The following is a 15,801-nucleotide window of genomic DNA, read 5'->3' as shown; positions in this document are numbered from 1 at the left end:
TCTAGCACAGGGCACCTGCTTGGGTAATATTACAGGAAACAACTGATACCTTTGCTACTAGGTGCCAGTTAAAGGAACAGGTAGGGAGCTTGTGCAGTAAATTATTACAGCAGAACTGAGAACTTTTACAAGAAAAGGGTTTTGCAGATCATGTTCATTTCTTACTACTTAAAGGGACATAATACTCATATGCTAAATCACTAGATACTGTAAAAAGCTGACATCTCTATGTAAAAAAGGGAGGATATTTTGCCTCACAAGTTCCTCAGCTCACCAGAGTAGGTGCTGTGTAAACAGTTATATTCAGCTGCTGTCCAGTTGCAAGTTGGAAAAATAAAATCCAATCAGCATCAGCAGCCCTGAGGTTATGCTTTACCTTTGCTGTGATCTCATGAGATTTCATAGACCTTACTTAACCCCTTAACGACCAGCACCGTAACCTGTATGATGCTGGTCGTTATGCCCTTACGTTCAGGACCGTCTTTAACACAGGGCAAAAGGGGCAGCTGCTGATGTGACATGGGGAGCACACACATTCAGTCCTAATACTGTCACAGTCAAAAGTACTATGCTTATATATATATATTTTTTTTTTTTTTAAAAAACTGTGCCAGACCGTGCCAGTGTCATGTGACATGCCAAGCTATTGCCATGTGCTGTTTTAGGTGTGCACTGTGCAGCACTGAATGCAAAGCCCTAACTCGGCATCCAGCCATTCCCACTGCATCAGAAAAGGTCCTACTGGGGTTACCACTGTTACCAGGTCACTGCTCTGGTGGTGGGGATTGTTTCTGGGTAGGGCTGACTGTAGGCGCATGCAGCAGAAAGCTGGAGCGGCAAGCACGTGAGGATTTAAGCATCTGTGCAGCTGCATACACTGCTCTCATCAGTCTTTAGGCTGTGTGACTCATCTCACACTGTATCCATGCAGCCTTGGACAGACAGCATCCAGTCTGCTGGTCCCCTTAGCCCTGCTCTTTCTGCTGTGGCCCTAAGATCAACTAACTGAAGTTTGTTAGGGGAACAGTGCTTTGTAGAAAGGTGTCAGTGGGAAGAATACGTGAGTGCACACACACCCCTCTCCATGCAGCATTGTCTAGTGCAAGGTGAGAGGGAACTTGTTCCTAGCAAAGAAGTGACATGTGCTGCTGTAGCTGATGTATAGTGTCATGCTGATACTTCACACATTAATGTAAGGTTTATTTTTATAGTTTTTTTTTCTCTCTGTCAGATTTTACAGCTTCCCATAGTAGTTCTGCTGTTCCAGTCAGTAAACTTATACTGCACCTCCATGCTTCCTCCTCAGTCTTTACCTTGCTTTGCTCCTGTTGGCTGCCCTAAATCTCTTTAACCAACTAACCTCACACCAGAATCACATTCAAAAGAATATTAAATGAATCCACAGTGGAGGAATTTATATATTTATTTACTTATTAGTACTGCTTAGGTCCAGTTTCACATATTACAATTTATTTCATTTTTTTAAATAATTAGCTCAGCAGTGGATAATCCACTGCTGGGCTAATAATTAAAAAAAAAAATTGATTTAGTTGTTTTTTGGGATGTTGGGTTGGAGAGTGAAATTGCATGGGGGGGCCCAAGAAAATTTTCGTCCAGGGTCCAGTCAATATTAAAGACGGCCCTGCTTACGTTGCTGCAGTCCTGGGCTTCTCTCTGCCGCGATCTCGCTCAAAATAGCGAGATTGCGCTATTTCTGCATTCCCCAGGAATGTGGCATTGCAGAAATACTCTGTGGCCCTCTCTGCATCGCACAGCGGTGGTGCCGATTGTTGGTGTGAGGGAGTATAATGAGGTGGGCGGCCCATCACTGGAGGAGGGCGGGAGTGGGTGGGACCGATACGCCACCCAACACGTTAGGAAAAAAGAAAAGTGCCGGGAAGGAAGGGCAGTGAGGGGGAGTTCTATGTTGGATCCATTGAGGGAAAGGGATCTGGGAGGGGGGTAAGGTAATGAGGTGGGGGCAGCTATTACCTAATTTACTGCAAACTGGGTACTGGCAGACAGCTGCCAGTGCCTAAGATGGCGGCAAATAGATAGAGGGGGGAGCATTAGAGAACTGTTTGGGGGGGATCAGGGAGGTTGCGGGGTAAGGGGGGATAATACACTGGAGAAAACCTAAAAAAAATATTTAAAAAAGCAGCTTTTTATTTTAGTACTGGCAGACTTTCTGCCAGTACTTAAGATGGGGGTGCCCTTTGGGGGTGGGGGAGGGATTAGAGCTGTTTGAGAGGGGTCAGTGAGGGATCAGGGGGTGGGAGGCTGATCCCTACTCTAAAGTTAAAATGACCCCTACCAGCTACCTAAAGGCTCTATTTCTGTTTAAATGTAGTGATGGCAAAAATGCTCTGGTCTTTTCGGGAAGTTTTTGTCTGAAATGCCTGGTCGTAAAGGGGTTAAACTGAATAAGAAAATAACATGACTGTGCCTGCATGTTCATATGCACTCTCCCTTGCAAGTCCTGGGACTAGCATTCTGATTGGCTACTTAAAGTCTCTTTACAATGAGGTGTGAAAATTTGAGGTAAAATATCTACCTTTTTTACATAGAGATGTTCAGGTGATATTTTCTAGTCAGCTTTTTACAGCTATGCTGCATTATCAATAGGTTAACTTAAAGGGACATGAAACTTACATTTTTTTTCTTTCATGACCCAGACAGTGCATGTTATATTAAACAACTTCCCAATTTACTTCTATTATCTAATGTGTTGTGTTCTTTTAATATCATTTGTTGAAAAGGATACCTAGATAGGCTCAGAAGCTGCTGATTGGTGGCTGCAAATATATGCTTCATATTATTGGCCTAACCAATGCATTCAGTTGTGTATTGATGCTCCTTTAACAAAGGATACTAAGAGAATGAAGCACATTTTATAATACAAGTACATTGGAAGTTGTTTAAAATGGTATTCTCTATCTGAATCATGGAAGAAAAAATTGGGTGTCATGTCCCTTTAAATCTAATTTGATTTAAATGTATTGGGTAATTAAGCCCCTCACAGATAACTGGTTAAGGCAATTTGCAATATTCTGAAAATCTAATTTACACAATTTGCTTTTTGGCCTCTCTAGAAATGTGAGGCAAGCACAGTTTTACACAAAAGCAAGAGATGTTTAACCCAACAGTCCCTGGTGACAAAGGATACATGGGGGGGGTCACTGTTCTGACCCTCTGTGGTGGAGATAATCCTATTTGTACAATGTTTACTGGTCATTCTCTATTCAGTGTGAAAAGAACATCCCAAAGAGGAAAGTCTGCTCTACCATACAGAGCTGAATAGCTCAGCATCTCCTTCACAAACAGGTGCTAGTGACCCATGCCTTCACTTCTAAACCAAGCAGCTATGGATGATATAAGTACCAAGCGTTAGTTACCTTGTCTATTTCTTTACATAAAGTAGGTGTTTACTGTGGCCAGCCTGGAAATATTCTACTTTATTTCTGAAACTAAAGACAATTCTTATTGTTTGAAATAGAATCAGGTTTTAACAATGTGTATACAAACAGAATTTAAAGAGACAGTGTAATTTGAAAATGACATGCTCTCTATTCAGTGTTTGCATTACTGAGTCTATCTGTGGGGTAAATCCCAATAGTGCATTTTTGGCTCCAGGCCAGACTGGGAAATCAGACTGGCCCTGGAAATATATGACGACCACCCCAGCCTCTGCCACCCCTTGGCCCAGCTAAGCAGAACCCTCATCCTCTCCACAGCCCCCCTCCATGTTACTTTTTAGCTTCCAAGAGCGGCCTTGAATAGATGCGATATTCTTTGCACAAGGCTCGCTCTGTGTCCTGGCTGGGAGGCTCCCTCTGCAATTCTGGCTATTATGTGGCCCTGCGGTGCCGGCAGCCCGCCAGGAAATTCCCAGCATCCCGATGGGCCAGTCTGGCATTGCTCGGTTCTTTGCAGCACTCGCTAATGTGTTTTCAATCCTCACTAACATCCCTATTTTTTCTATGAGGTGAAAAAGATCTTGGGGATCACCATCCATTTTCGAATGACTTTTCCATACTTTTTTGGGCCATTTTTGACATTTCAAATTCAGCTCCTCAAATCACTTGATAAGTCCTCAGAAAGGCATCTTTACAACTATTTGCAAACAGTTTGTTATCTTGTGCAAAGTGTTCTGAATGGCTACAGGAGACACTGCCTATTAACATACGTGGTATTGATTAATTAGACTCCATTCATCCCTATTGTAGAGGCTTAGGGGCGGATTTAATAAGCAGCCAATGCTGCTTTATCCGCCGGAATCCGCAGTCTGAAGCAGCGGTTGTAAGGATGCTGCTCCTTATCTTGTCCGCCATCTTTTAGGTGGTTGACTGCAATGCAAACGATCGGGATGATTGACACCCCCTGCTAGTGGCCGATTGGTCATTAATGTGCAGGGGGCGGCATTGCACAAGCAATTCACAGCGATGTCAGGCGGATATGGTTCGCTATAACCAATCATGTCCACACGACATTTGGTAAATTGACCCCTTTGTGTTCACTTTAAGGCCAGTTTTGTGAGTGGCTCAGCAGTGAAACAGTTACTAAGGGAACCACACCTTGCAATCTGTATTCTGTAGTGTTTGCTTCTTGCTCTAATTAACTGTTTCACTGCTGGTCCGCTCACAAAACTGGCCTAAACTTCTTAACTGTGTTCACTTCTAAACTGTGACTGAGAATTCAATAATGAAGGTACAAGTACTTTGATTAAATCGGGTGCTGTGTCACAAAGACTGTGTTTGCACTTAACCTGCATGGTGGCGCTTCCCCTTTATAAACTTGAACACGAATCTTGTTTGAAGGTTAATCTGCCTCCATGCACATTTCATTTTGACCTTTCTATCCCTTTAACCACTTTGCGAGGGAGCATGTCATTTTAACACTATCAAGGACATTTTATAATAAATTAATACATTCAGAAAGGATTTAGGATTTTAAACAATTTCATGAGAGCATACTGAGGTATGCTGAGGAGTGTGCACACTTTATCTGAATCACTTACATGTACCTGTAACATCTTCAGACCATTATGAGAACCATAAACTTACCTTGGTTTGTGATGGGCTGGAATAGCAGTGTCTAACTGTCCCCGACTCTCCATAAAAGAAAGAGAGGGGGCTTTCTCACCAAACTTATGACAAAAAGGTTCTTGTGTTTTTTTTTTGATGGATTGGAATGGAATTTGTAAACTTACAAAATAACGTACAAGGCATTTAGCAGACAAATGCTGAGGGATTGGATGGGGGGCATACATTTGTAGACTTGAGGACAATACATGGTTTACCGAGTAGCGAGTTTCAGTGATAATATCAGGGGATTTCGGAAGCACGACACAGCTGCATCCTGGGAAAATAGCTTCACAGCTCACCAAAGAGACAAATTAATTTATTTCTGGATGAATGGGATCCAGCCCAGCTAGGTGACATTTTCATTGCAGCTAACAAGGAGAGAAATCCAATTATAGTACAAAGAGGTTCCCTAATAGAGCATTCAGTATATGTTTTCAGCTGTTTGGCTGTGGGTGGCATTGACATAATGTCACAGAGGTGCTAAAAACGGTTAATTTAGGAGACTACAAGTGACCTGGTGTGTTGTATTGGATGAGACATTTATAATGTTATTAGGATTTAACCACTTGGCTGCCAGAAAGAGCTTCAGCGCGTTGGAGAAATATAACTTTATCCTCTTTATTCAGATTAAGGTTTGACAGGTCCGAGAAGTTTCAGAAATCTACATTTTTATGTGCGCCTGAAGACTGCCAATAACTGCTCATCCCTGTGCCTTACTTTATATTTATATCACTTCTAGCTGCACCAGGTGAGTTATAGGGGCCGAATTATCATTGTGCGAGCGGACATTATCCGATATTGCGGATCATGTCTGCTGCACATCGATAAATGGTGACAGCATACGCTCTCGGCATTTATCATTGCACCAGCAGTTCTTGTGAACTGCTGGTGCAATGCCACCCGCTGCAGATTCGCTGCCAATTGGCCGCTAGCAGGGGTGTCAATCAACCCAATCGTATTCGATCGAGTTGATTTCCGGCAATGTCTGTCCGCCGCCTCAGAGCAGACGGACAGGTTATGGAGCAGCGGTCTTTAGACCGCTTCTTTATAACCTGTGTTTCCTGAAGGCTCACCAGAAACACGGGGCATCAAGCTATGCCCCATAGGCTCACAGTGTATATATCAGCGATTGAAAGGACACAAACCCTTTCTTTCATGATTCAGACAGAAGACATTTTATAAAAACCGCCCAATTGCTTCATTCTTTTTGTATCCTTTGTTGAAGAAGCAGCAATGCACTACTGGTAGCTAGCTAAACACATCTGGTGAGCCAATAACATGAGGCATAGATGTGCAGCCACCAATCAGCAGCTCCTGAGCCTACCTAGGTATCCTTTTTAACAAAGGATACCAAGAAAATAAAACAAATTAGATAATACACGGAGTGCAGAATTATTAGGCAAGTTGTATTTTTGAGGATTAATTTTATTATTGAACAACAACCATGTTCTCAATGAACCCAAAAAACTCATTAATATCAAAGCTGAATAGTTTTGGAAGTAGTTTTTAGTTTGTTTTTAGTTTTAGCTATTTTAGGGGGATATCTGAGTGTGCAGGTGACTATTACTGTGCATAATTATTAGGCAACTTAACAAAAAACAAATATATACCCATTTAAATTATTTATTTTTACCAGTGAAACCAATATAACATCTCAACATTCACAAATATACATTTCTGACATTCAAAAACAAAACAAAAACAAATCAGTGACCAATATAGCCACCTTTCTTTGCCAGGACACTCAAAAGCCTGCCATCCATGGATTCTGTCAGTGTTTTGATCTGTTCACCATCAACATTGCGTGCAGCAGCAACCACAGCCTCCCAGACACTGTTCAGAGAGGTGTACTGTTTTCCCTCCTTGTACATCTCACATTTGATGATGGACCACAGGTTCTCAATGGGGTTCAGATCAGGTGAACAAGGAGGCCATGTCATTAGATTTTCTTCTTTTATACTCTTTCTTGCCAGCCACGCTGTGGAGTACTTGGACGCGTGTGATGGAGCATTGTCCTGCATGAAAATCATGTTTTTCTTGAAGGATGCAGACTTCTTCCTGTACCACTGCTTGAAGAAGGTGTCTTCCAGAAACTGGCAGTAGGACTGGGAGTTGAGCTTGACTCCATCCTCAACCCGAAAAGGCCCCACAAGCTCATCTTTGATGATACCAGCCCAAACCAGTACTCCACCTCCACCTTGCTGGCGTCTGAGTCGGACTGGAGCTCTCTGCCCTTTACCAATCCAGCCACGGGCCCATCCATCTGGCCCATCAAGACTCACTCTCATTTCATCAGTCCATAAAACCTTAGAAAAATCAGTCTTGAGATATTTCTTGGCCCAGTCTTGACGTTTCAGCTTGTGTGTCTTGTTCAGTGGTGGTCGTCTTTCAGCCTTTCTTACCTTGGCCATGTCTCTGAGTATTGCACACCTTGTGCTTTTGGGCACTCCAGTGATGTTGCAGCTCTGAAATATGGCCAAACTGGTGGCAAGTGGCATCTTGGCAGCTGCACGCTTGACTTTTCTCAGTTCATGGGCAGTTATTTTGCGCCTTGGTTTTTCCACACGCTTCTTGCGACCCTGTTGACTATTTTGAATGAAACGCTTGATTGTTAGATGATCACGCTTCAGAAGCTTTGCAATTTTAAGAGTGCTGCATCCCTCTGCAAGATATCTCACTATTTTTTACTTTTCTGAGCCTGTCAAGTCCTTCTTTTGACCCATTTTGCCAAAGGAAAGGAAGTTGCCTAATAATTATGCACACCTGATATAGGGTGTTGATGTCATTAGACCACACCCCTTCTCATTACAGAGATGCACATCACCTAATATGCTTAATTGGTAGTAGGCTTTCGTGCCTATACAGCTTGGAGTAAGACAACATGCATAAAGAGGATGATGTGGTCAAAATACTCATTTGCCTAATAATTCTGCACACAGTGTAGAAGTAAATTGGAAAATTGTTTAAAATGACATGCTCTATCTCAATCATGAAAGAAAGGATTTGGATTTTAGGTCTCTTTAATCACTGCACTGCAAAAGCGATGATTTAAAATAATTTCACTCACTCATTATGTTAGCATAGTTTACAAGGTATAGCAAATCAAGAGAACACTTATTAAACAAACCTGGGGGAGTCCATGTTCCTGGTCTCTTAGAGAGAGATGTAAATCATCCTGTGCTCTGAATAAACAATCACTGTGTAGAGCATTGCAGACAAGTAAGTGTATATAAGTCACAATTAAACTTTTCACAAATAAGACAAAGCATGTAGTTTTGAAAACCCTAACCCTAATAACCCTAAACCCTAACCCTAGGCTTATGGGCGTGTCTTAAGCACTACATGACAGCACAACATTGTATAACATTGCAAACATTGCTGCAATATAGTGCTCAGGTATGCCTAGGTGCTTTTCAACAAAGGATACCCAGAGAAAATATGGCAATAGAAGTATATTGTAAGTTTTTTTTTATTGCATGCTCTTTCTGATTCATTAAAGAAAAAAAGAGAGGCGCCAAACATAAAACAGTATCGTTGGGATTCCAGAACACAGACAGATCCCTTTCCCCATAAATGTGGTATACTCAAAAACGGAGCGGCACGATCAGAGTGCCAGAAATCATAAGTCGGGACTGTTAGGGGTCGCCCGACAGACACGCTAGGGCCAGGTACGTCACAGGTACGTCACAGTCGTTCCTCCAATTGGTGCGTATAATGTTCCAAAGCACCGGCAGCAGGATCTCGATGTATGAGAATAATGTAATAAAGCTAGATGCAGCTAGCTGTCAATTATCACCTCTAGTGCATTAACCCCACCCACACCACAGTCCTAACAAATCAAAAGATGATTATGAGATTATGAGAGTGCAGCCTGAATTCATCACCACGGTCTTCGTTTGAAGATTGCTTGTTCTATGCAAGTGCACGTCTATTGGAACTTTTTGATCCTTATTTCCTGATTCATTAAAGTTTCATTCTGACTTTCATGAAGCTATGATGGAGGCGTTCCTGTCTCTAAGAGAAAGTAAACAAGTACATTTTTTCAGATATATTTACAACAAAAGCAGAGGAAAAATAATATATTGCAATGTTGATTTATTTCTCATTATGCAAACATAACTAAACTTGACTATTAAGCTTAACATCCCTTTAAAGAGACTCTTTTATGCAAAAATAAAATGCTGTTATTTGTGTATTATTTTAACATTACATGAATACGTATTAAACTAATACTAATACACAAATAACCCCTCTATTGGGTTAAAAACACTAAGAAGCTGCAGTATTTTGCTGCTCTTACGCAAGGCTTGACCAGTTATGCATCAGAGAGAAGCATATGCAGGTATTTGCCAACCACTGGCTATGCCCTGGTCAGGACCAGCTTGGCAGTATACTTGGTCTCTTTAACTACTTTGCTGGAATTAAAAACATACAGCTAGATTACGAATTTTGCGTTATGACTCAAATAGCATTGTTACGGGCCATAACGCTGCTTTTTCCCTAACGCCGCTATTACAAGTCTTGTAGGTATAGGTGAACCTCACACCTTTTCGTCACACAACATCAGTACCGCACTTTTTAAAAAGTTATGGGACTTCCATAGCGCCAGTATTACGAGTTTGCCTGGGAGGCCAAAAAGTGAGCGTTACAGCCTAAAATGACAAGCTCCGTACCGCCATCTAATGTCAGTAGTTATGAGTTTTACGTTACAAAGCTGTAGCGTAAAACTCATAACTAAACTGTTACAAAGTACACTAAACACCCATAAACTACCTATTAACCACTAAACCAAGGCCCTCCCAAATACTAAAATAAAATTATTAACCCCTAATCTGCCGCTCCAGACATCGCCACCACTAAAAAATGTATTAACCCCTATTCCTCCACTCCCCGACATCGTCGCCACTATAATAAACCTATTAACCCATAAACCGCCGCCCTCCCGCATCGCAAACACTATTTAAATATTATTAACCCCTAATCTGCTGCCCGTCCACACCGCCGCTATTAATCCCTAAACCACAAGCCCCCCACAACGAAATATAATAAATTAAACTATTAACCCCTAAACCTCTGGCCTCCCACATCACTACATAAATATATTAACCCCTAACGTAACCCTAATCCTAAATCTAACCCTAACACCCCCTAACTTAAATATAATTAAAATAAATCTAAATAAAACGTACAATTGTTACCTAAATAATTCCTATTTAAAACTAAATAAATACTTACCTATAAAATAAAACCAAAGCTAGCTACAAAATAACTAATAGTTATAATATTGTAGTTATCTTACAGCTAGATTACGAGTTTGGCGTTATGAGTGAAAAAGCAGCGTTATGCTTCATAACGCTGCTTTTTCCCTACCACTGCTATTACAAGTCTTGCAGGTATAGCTGTACCGCACACTTTTTTGGCCGCCATGCAACGTCAGTACCGCACTTTTAAAAAAGACCTTTTTCAATGGGACTTCCATAGCACTGGTATTACGAGTTTTGCCTGGGAGGTCAAAAAGTGAGCGGTACAGCCTATACCAACAAGATTCGTACCACCATCTAAAGTCAGTAGTTATGAGTTTTACGTTACAAAGCTGTACCATAAAACTCATAACTAAAGTGTTACAAAGTACACTAACACCCATAAACTACCTATTAACCCCTAAACCGAGGCCCTTCCGCATCGCAAACACTATAATACAATTATTAACCCCTAATCTGCTACTCCGGACATCGCCCCCAATTAAAAAAATATTAACCCCTATTCCGCTGCTCCCCGACATCGTCGCCACTATAATAAAATTATTAACCCCTAAACCACAGCCCTCACACATCAAAAACACTATTAAAATATAATTAACCCCTAATCTGCCGTCCGCCCACTCCGCCGCTATAATAAACCTATTAACCCCTAACCCTAACACCCCCTAACTTAAATATAATTAAAATAAATCTAAATAAAACCTACTATTAATAACTAAATAATTCTTATTTAAAACTAAATACTTACCTATAAAATAAAACCAAAGCTAGCTACAATATAACTAATAGTTACATTGCATCTTAAGTTTTATTTTTATTTCACAGGTAAGTTTGTATTTATTTTAACTAGGTAGACTAGTTAGTAAATAGTTATTAACTATTTACTAGCTACCTAGTTAAGATAAATACAAATTTACCTGTAAAATAAAACCTAACCTGCCTCACACTAAAACCTAACATTACAATACAATTAAATAAATTAAATTAACAAAAAACAATTATCTAAAGTACAAAAAATAAAAAACACTAAATTACACAAAATAAAAAAAAGAAATTATCAAAAATAAAAACGAATTACTCCTAATCTTATAGCCCAATCAAAATAACCCCCCCCCCCAAAAAAAAACCCTAGCCTACACTAAACTGCCAATGGCCCTTAAAAGGGCCTTTTGCAGGGCATTGCCCCAAAGAAATCAGCTCTTTTACCTGTAAAAAAAATTACAAACACCCCCCCAACAATAAAACCCACCACCCACACAACCAAACCCCCCAAATAAAATCCTATCTAAATAAACCTAAGCTCCCCATTGCCCTGGGAAAGGGCATTTGGATGGGCATTGCCCTTAAAAGGGCATTTAGCTCTTTTACATTGCCCAGACCCCTAAGCTAAAAATAAAACCCACCCAATAAACCCTTAAAAAACTAACACTAACCCCCGATGATCCACTTACAGTTTTTGAAGACCGGACATCCATCCTCATCCAGGCGGCGAAGTCCTCATCCAAGCGGGCAGAAGTCTTCATCCAAGCGGGCAGAAGTCTTCATCCAGACTGCATCTTCTATCTTCATCCATTTGGCGTGGAGCGGGTCCATTTTCAAGACATCCAGCGCGGAGCGTCCTCTTCTTACGATGTCTCTTTAAGAATGAAGTTTCCCTTTAAATGACATCATCCAAGATGGCGTTCCTTACATTCCGATTGGCTGATAGAATTCTATCAGCCAATAGGAATTAAGGGGGAAAAAAATCATATTGGCTGTTGCAATCAGCCAATAGGATTAAGCTTTCATCCTATTGGCTGATCCAATCAGCCAATAGGATTGAGCTTGCATTCTATTGGCTATTCCAAACCTAACATTACAATAAAATAAAATAAATTAAATGAATAAAATACAATTATCTAAATTAAAAAAAAAAATAAACCACTAAATTACACAAAATAAAAAACGAAATTATCAAAAATAAAAATGAATTACTCCTAATCTAATAGCCCTATAAAAAATAAAAAATTCCCCCAAAATAAAAAAAACCCTAGCCTACACTAAACTGCCAATGGCCCTTAAAAGGGCCTTTTGCGGGGCATTGCCCCAAAGAAATCAGCTCTTTTACATAGCAATTAAAAATACAAACATCCCCCCCAACAGTAAAACCCACCATCCACACAACCAAACCCCCCAAATAAAATTCTATCTAAATAAAGCTAAGCTAACCATTGCCCTGAAAAGGGCATTTGGATGGGCATTGCCCTTAAAAGGGCATTTAGCTCTTTTACCATGCCCTGAAAAGGGCAATCAGCTCTTTTACAAAGTGCCCAAACCCTAAGCTAAAAATAAAACCCACCCAAAAAACCCTTAAAGAAAACTTAACACTAACCCCCGATGATCCACTTACAGTTTTTGAAGTCCGGACATCCATTCTCATCCAGCCGGCGAAGTCCTCATCCAAGTGGGCAGAAGTCCTCATCCAAGTGGGCAGAAGTCTTCATCCAAGCGGACTGAAGTCTTCATCCAAGCGGGCAGAAGTCCTCATCGAAGCGGCCAGAAGTCTTCATCCAGACGGCATCTTCTATCTTCATCCATCCGGCGAGGAGCAGGTCTATCTTCAAGATATCAGACGCAGAGCATCCTCTTCTTACGGTCGTCGGCGTCATCTGAAAGTTCCCTTTAAGTGATGTCATCCAAGATGGCGTCCCTTACATTCCAATTGGCTGATAGAATTCCATCAGCCAATAGGAATTAAAGGGGAAAAAATCATATTGGCTGTTGCAATCAGCCAATAGGATTGAGCTTTCATCCTGTTGGCTGATCCAATCAGCCAATAGGATTGAGCTCTCAGCTTTTCAGGGCAATGGTTAGCTTAGGTTTATTTAGAATTTTATTTGGGGGGGTTTGGTTGTGTGGGTGGTGGGTTTTACTGTTGGGGGGGAATTTTGTATTTTTAATTGCTATGTAAGAGCTGTAAGAGCTGATTTCTTTGGGGCAATGCCCCGCAAAATTCCCTTTTAAGGGCCATTGGCAGTTTAGTGTAGGTTTTAGTGTAATACATCCAAAGCACTCCAGCCACCAGAAGAAATCTTTGTTTAAAAGACCTTTATTTTCATTAGTTGGGTCCAAAAGTTTATAGGAACAACGTTTCGAACCTACAATAGGCTCTTAGTCATAAGCCTCTTGTAGGTTCGAAACGTTCCTATAAACTCTTGGACCCAACTAATGAAAATAAAGGTCTTTTAAACAAATATTTCTTCTGGTGGCTGGAGTGCTTTGGATGTATGACTATTTGGATTGACAAGATTTGGCAAATCTTACTCCATGCCCCACAAACAGGTGTGCTGTTCTCTTTCCCTTTAGGTTTTAGTGTAAGGCAGGTTAGGTTTTATTTTACAGGTAACTTTATATTTATTTTAACTAGGTAGCTAGTAAATAGTTAATAACTATTTACTAGCTAGTCTACCTAGTTAAAATAAATACAAACTTACCTGTGAAATAAAAATAAAACCTAAGATAGCTACAATATTATAACTATTAGTTATATTGTAGCTAGCTTAGGTTTTATTTTACAGGTAAGTATTCATTTAGTTTTAAATAGAAATTATTTAGGTAATAATTGTAAGGTTTATTTATATTTATTTTAATTATGTGTAAGTTAGGGGGTGTTAGGGTTAGGCTTAGGGTTACGTTAGGGTTAGTGTTATGCTTAGGGTTACGTTAGGTTTAGCGGTTAATATATTTATGTAGTGTTAGTGATGTGGGAGGCCAGAGGTTTAGGGGTTAATAACTTTAGTATAGTGGCGGCGACATTGGGGCGGCAGATTAGGGGCTAATATGTGTAGGTAGGTGGCACCGATGTTAGGGCCAGCAGATTAGGGGTTAATAAATTTATATAGGTGGCGGCGATATTGGGGGCAGCAGATTAGGGGTTAATAACTGTAATGTAGGTGGCGGCAATGTTAGGGGCGGCAGATTAGGGGTAATTAACTGTAATGTAGGTGGCGGCGATGTCGGGGCAGCAGATTAGGGGTTAATATTTAAAACATAACTTTTTCTTTCCCCATAGACATCAATGGAGCTGCATTACAGAGCTTTTCATTCCGCGATCGCAGGTGTTAGACTTTTTTTTTTGCCGGCTCTCCCCATTGATGTCTATGGGGAAATTGTGCACAAGCACATCAAAACACCTCTTGTATTTGGGTGAGGTATGGAGCTCAACGCCACCATATCGCCCGCGCAAGCTGTTTTTTTTCAAACCTGTAATACCTACGTTATGAAAGGTGTGCAACGAAAATAACGTACACGAAATTAGAGAGCAGCCATAACGCCACAACTTGTAATCTAGCTGCATGTTAGGAACAAGCATTAATGTAATTAATTGCAGTTTTTTATTATTGCATTTAAAGTGACTAAAAACCAGCCACATGCAATGCAATAGCATTATAGCAAGTGTTTATTTTGTCTTATTATTGGTGGCAAATAGAGATGACCTGTTTAGTTATAGAATGAGAAGTGTTTTGGAAACCTTGCAGAAAGAATGAAGGGCTGACTGTGAGCATTCAGAGGGTGAAATAGTTTACTTTTTTCACTATAATCTCCCTTTAAAGGAACATTTTGTGTAAAAAGATAGATAGATAGATAGATAGATAGATAGATAGATAGATATATCTGCTGGCAATCTACAAATACCTGATGATAATAATAGATAGATTATAGATAGATGGATAGATAGAAAGATAGATGATATATAAATGGATAATAGATACATAGATAGAAGATGATAGATAGATAGATAGATAGATAGGCAATAGATAGATTATAGATAGATAGATAGATAAATAGATGATGATAGATAGATAGATTAGATAGATAGATATATCTGAAAGATAAATAGATGATAGATAGATATATAGATTGATTATAAATAGATAAATAGATAGATTAAAAAGCTAGATAGATAGATCTGAAAGATAAATAGATAGATAAATAGACGATAAACAGATAGATGATAGATAGATAGATAGATAGATAGATAGACAGATAGATAGATAGATAGATAGATAGATAGATAGATGTGTTCATTGCTGTTCTGGAACAGACTTTACATATATGTTTAACATTTTTGAAGGTGTTTTACACATTTATAAGCCAGCAGCAGTGCAATACTGCAATAATAAAATGCCATCATATATTGGAGCATTTTTTTGTACTGTTATATCCTTTCAACCTTCTAGCTGCCACTACCGATGCTTTGCCCTGTCCTGCACAAGGCTTAGCTAGCCGAACAGAAGCCACATTCTGTCCTTTACTGAAGTGACTAAAGAGGTTGAGCCATATGTTAGCACTCAGCAAGAGAGAACAGCATTATACTGGGGGCTTTGGAGACCTCTTCATAGCAAAGTGGTCAATAAAGTTAGATTGTCCTCAAGCCATGACCCACAGGAGGCAAAAGGTTGTCTGACTGCATTTCA

Source organism: Bombina bombina, chromosome 9, assembly GCF_027579735.1.
Source record: "Bombina bombina isolate aBomBom1 chromosome 9, aBomBom1.pri, whole genome shotgun sequence".
Taxonomy (NCBI): Eukaryota; Metazoa; Chordata; class Amphibia; order Anura; family Bombinatoridae; genus Bombina; species Bombina bombina.
The sequence above is the reverse complement of the archived record's forward strand: the minus strand, read 5'-3'. Positions refer to the sequence as shown.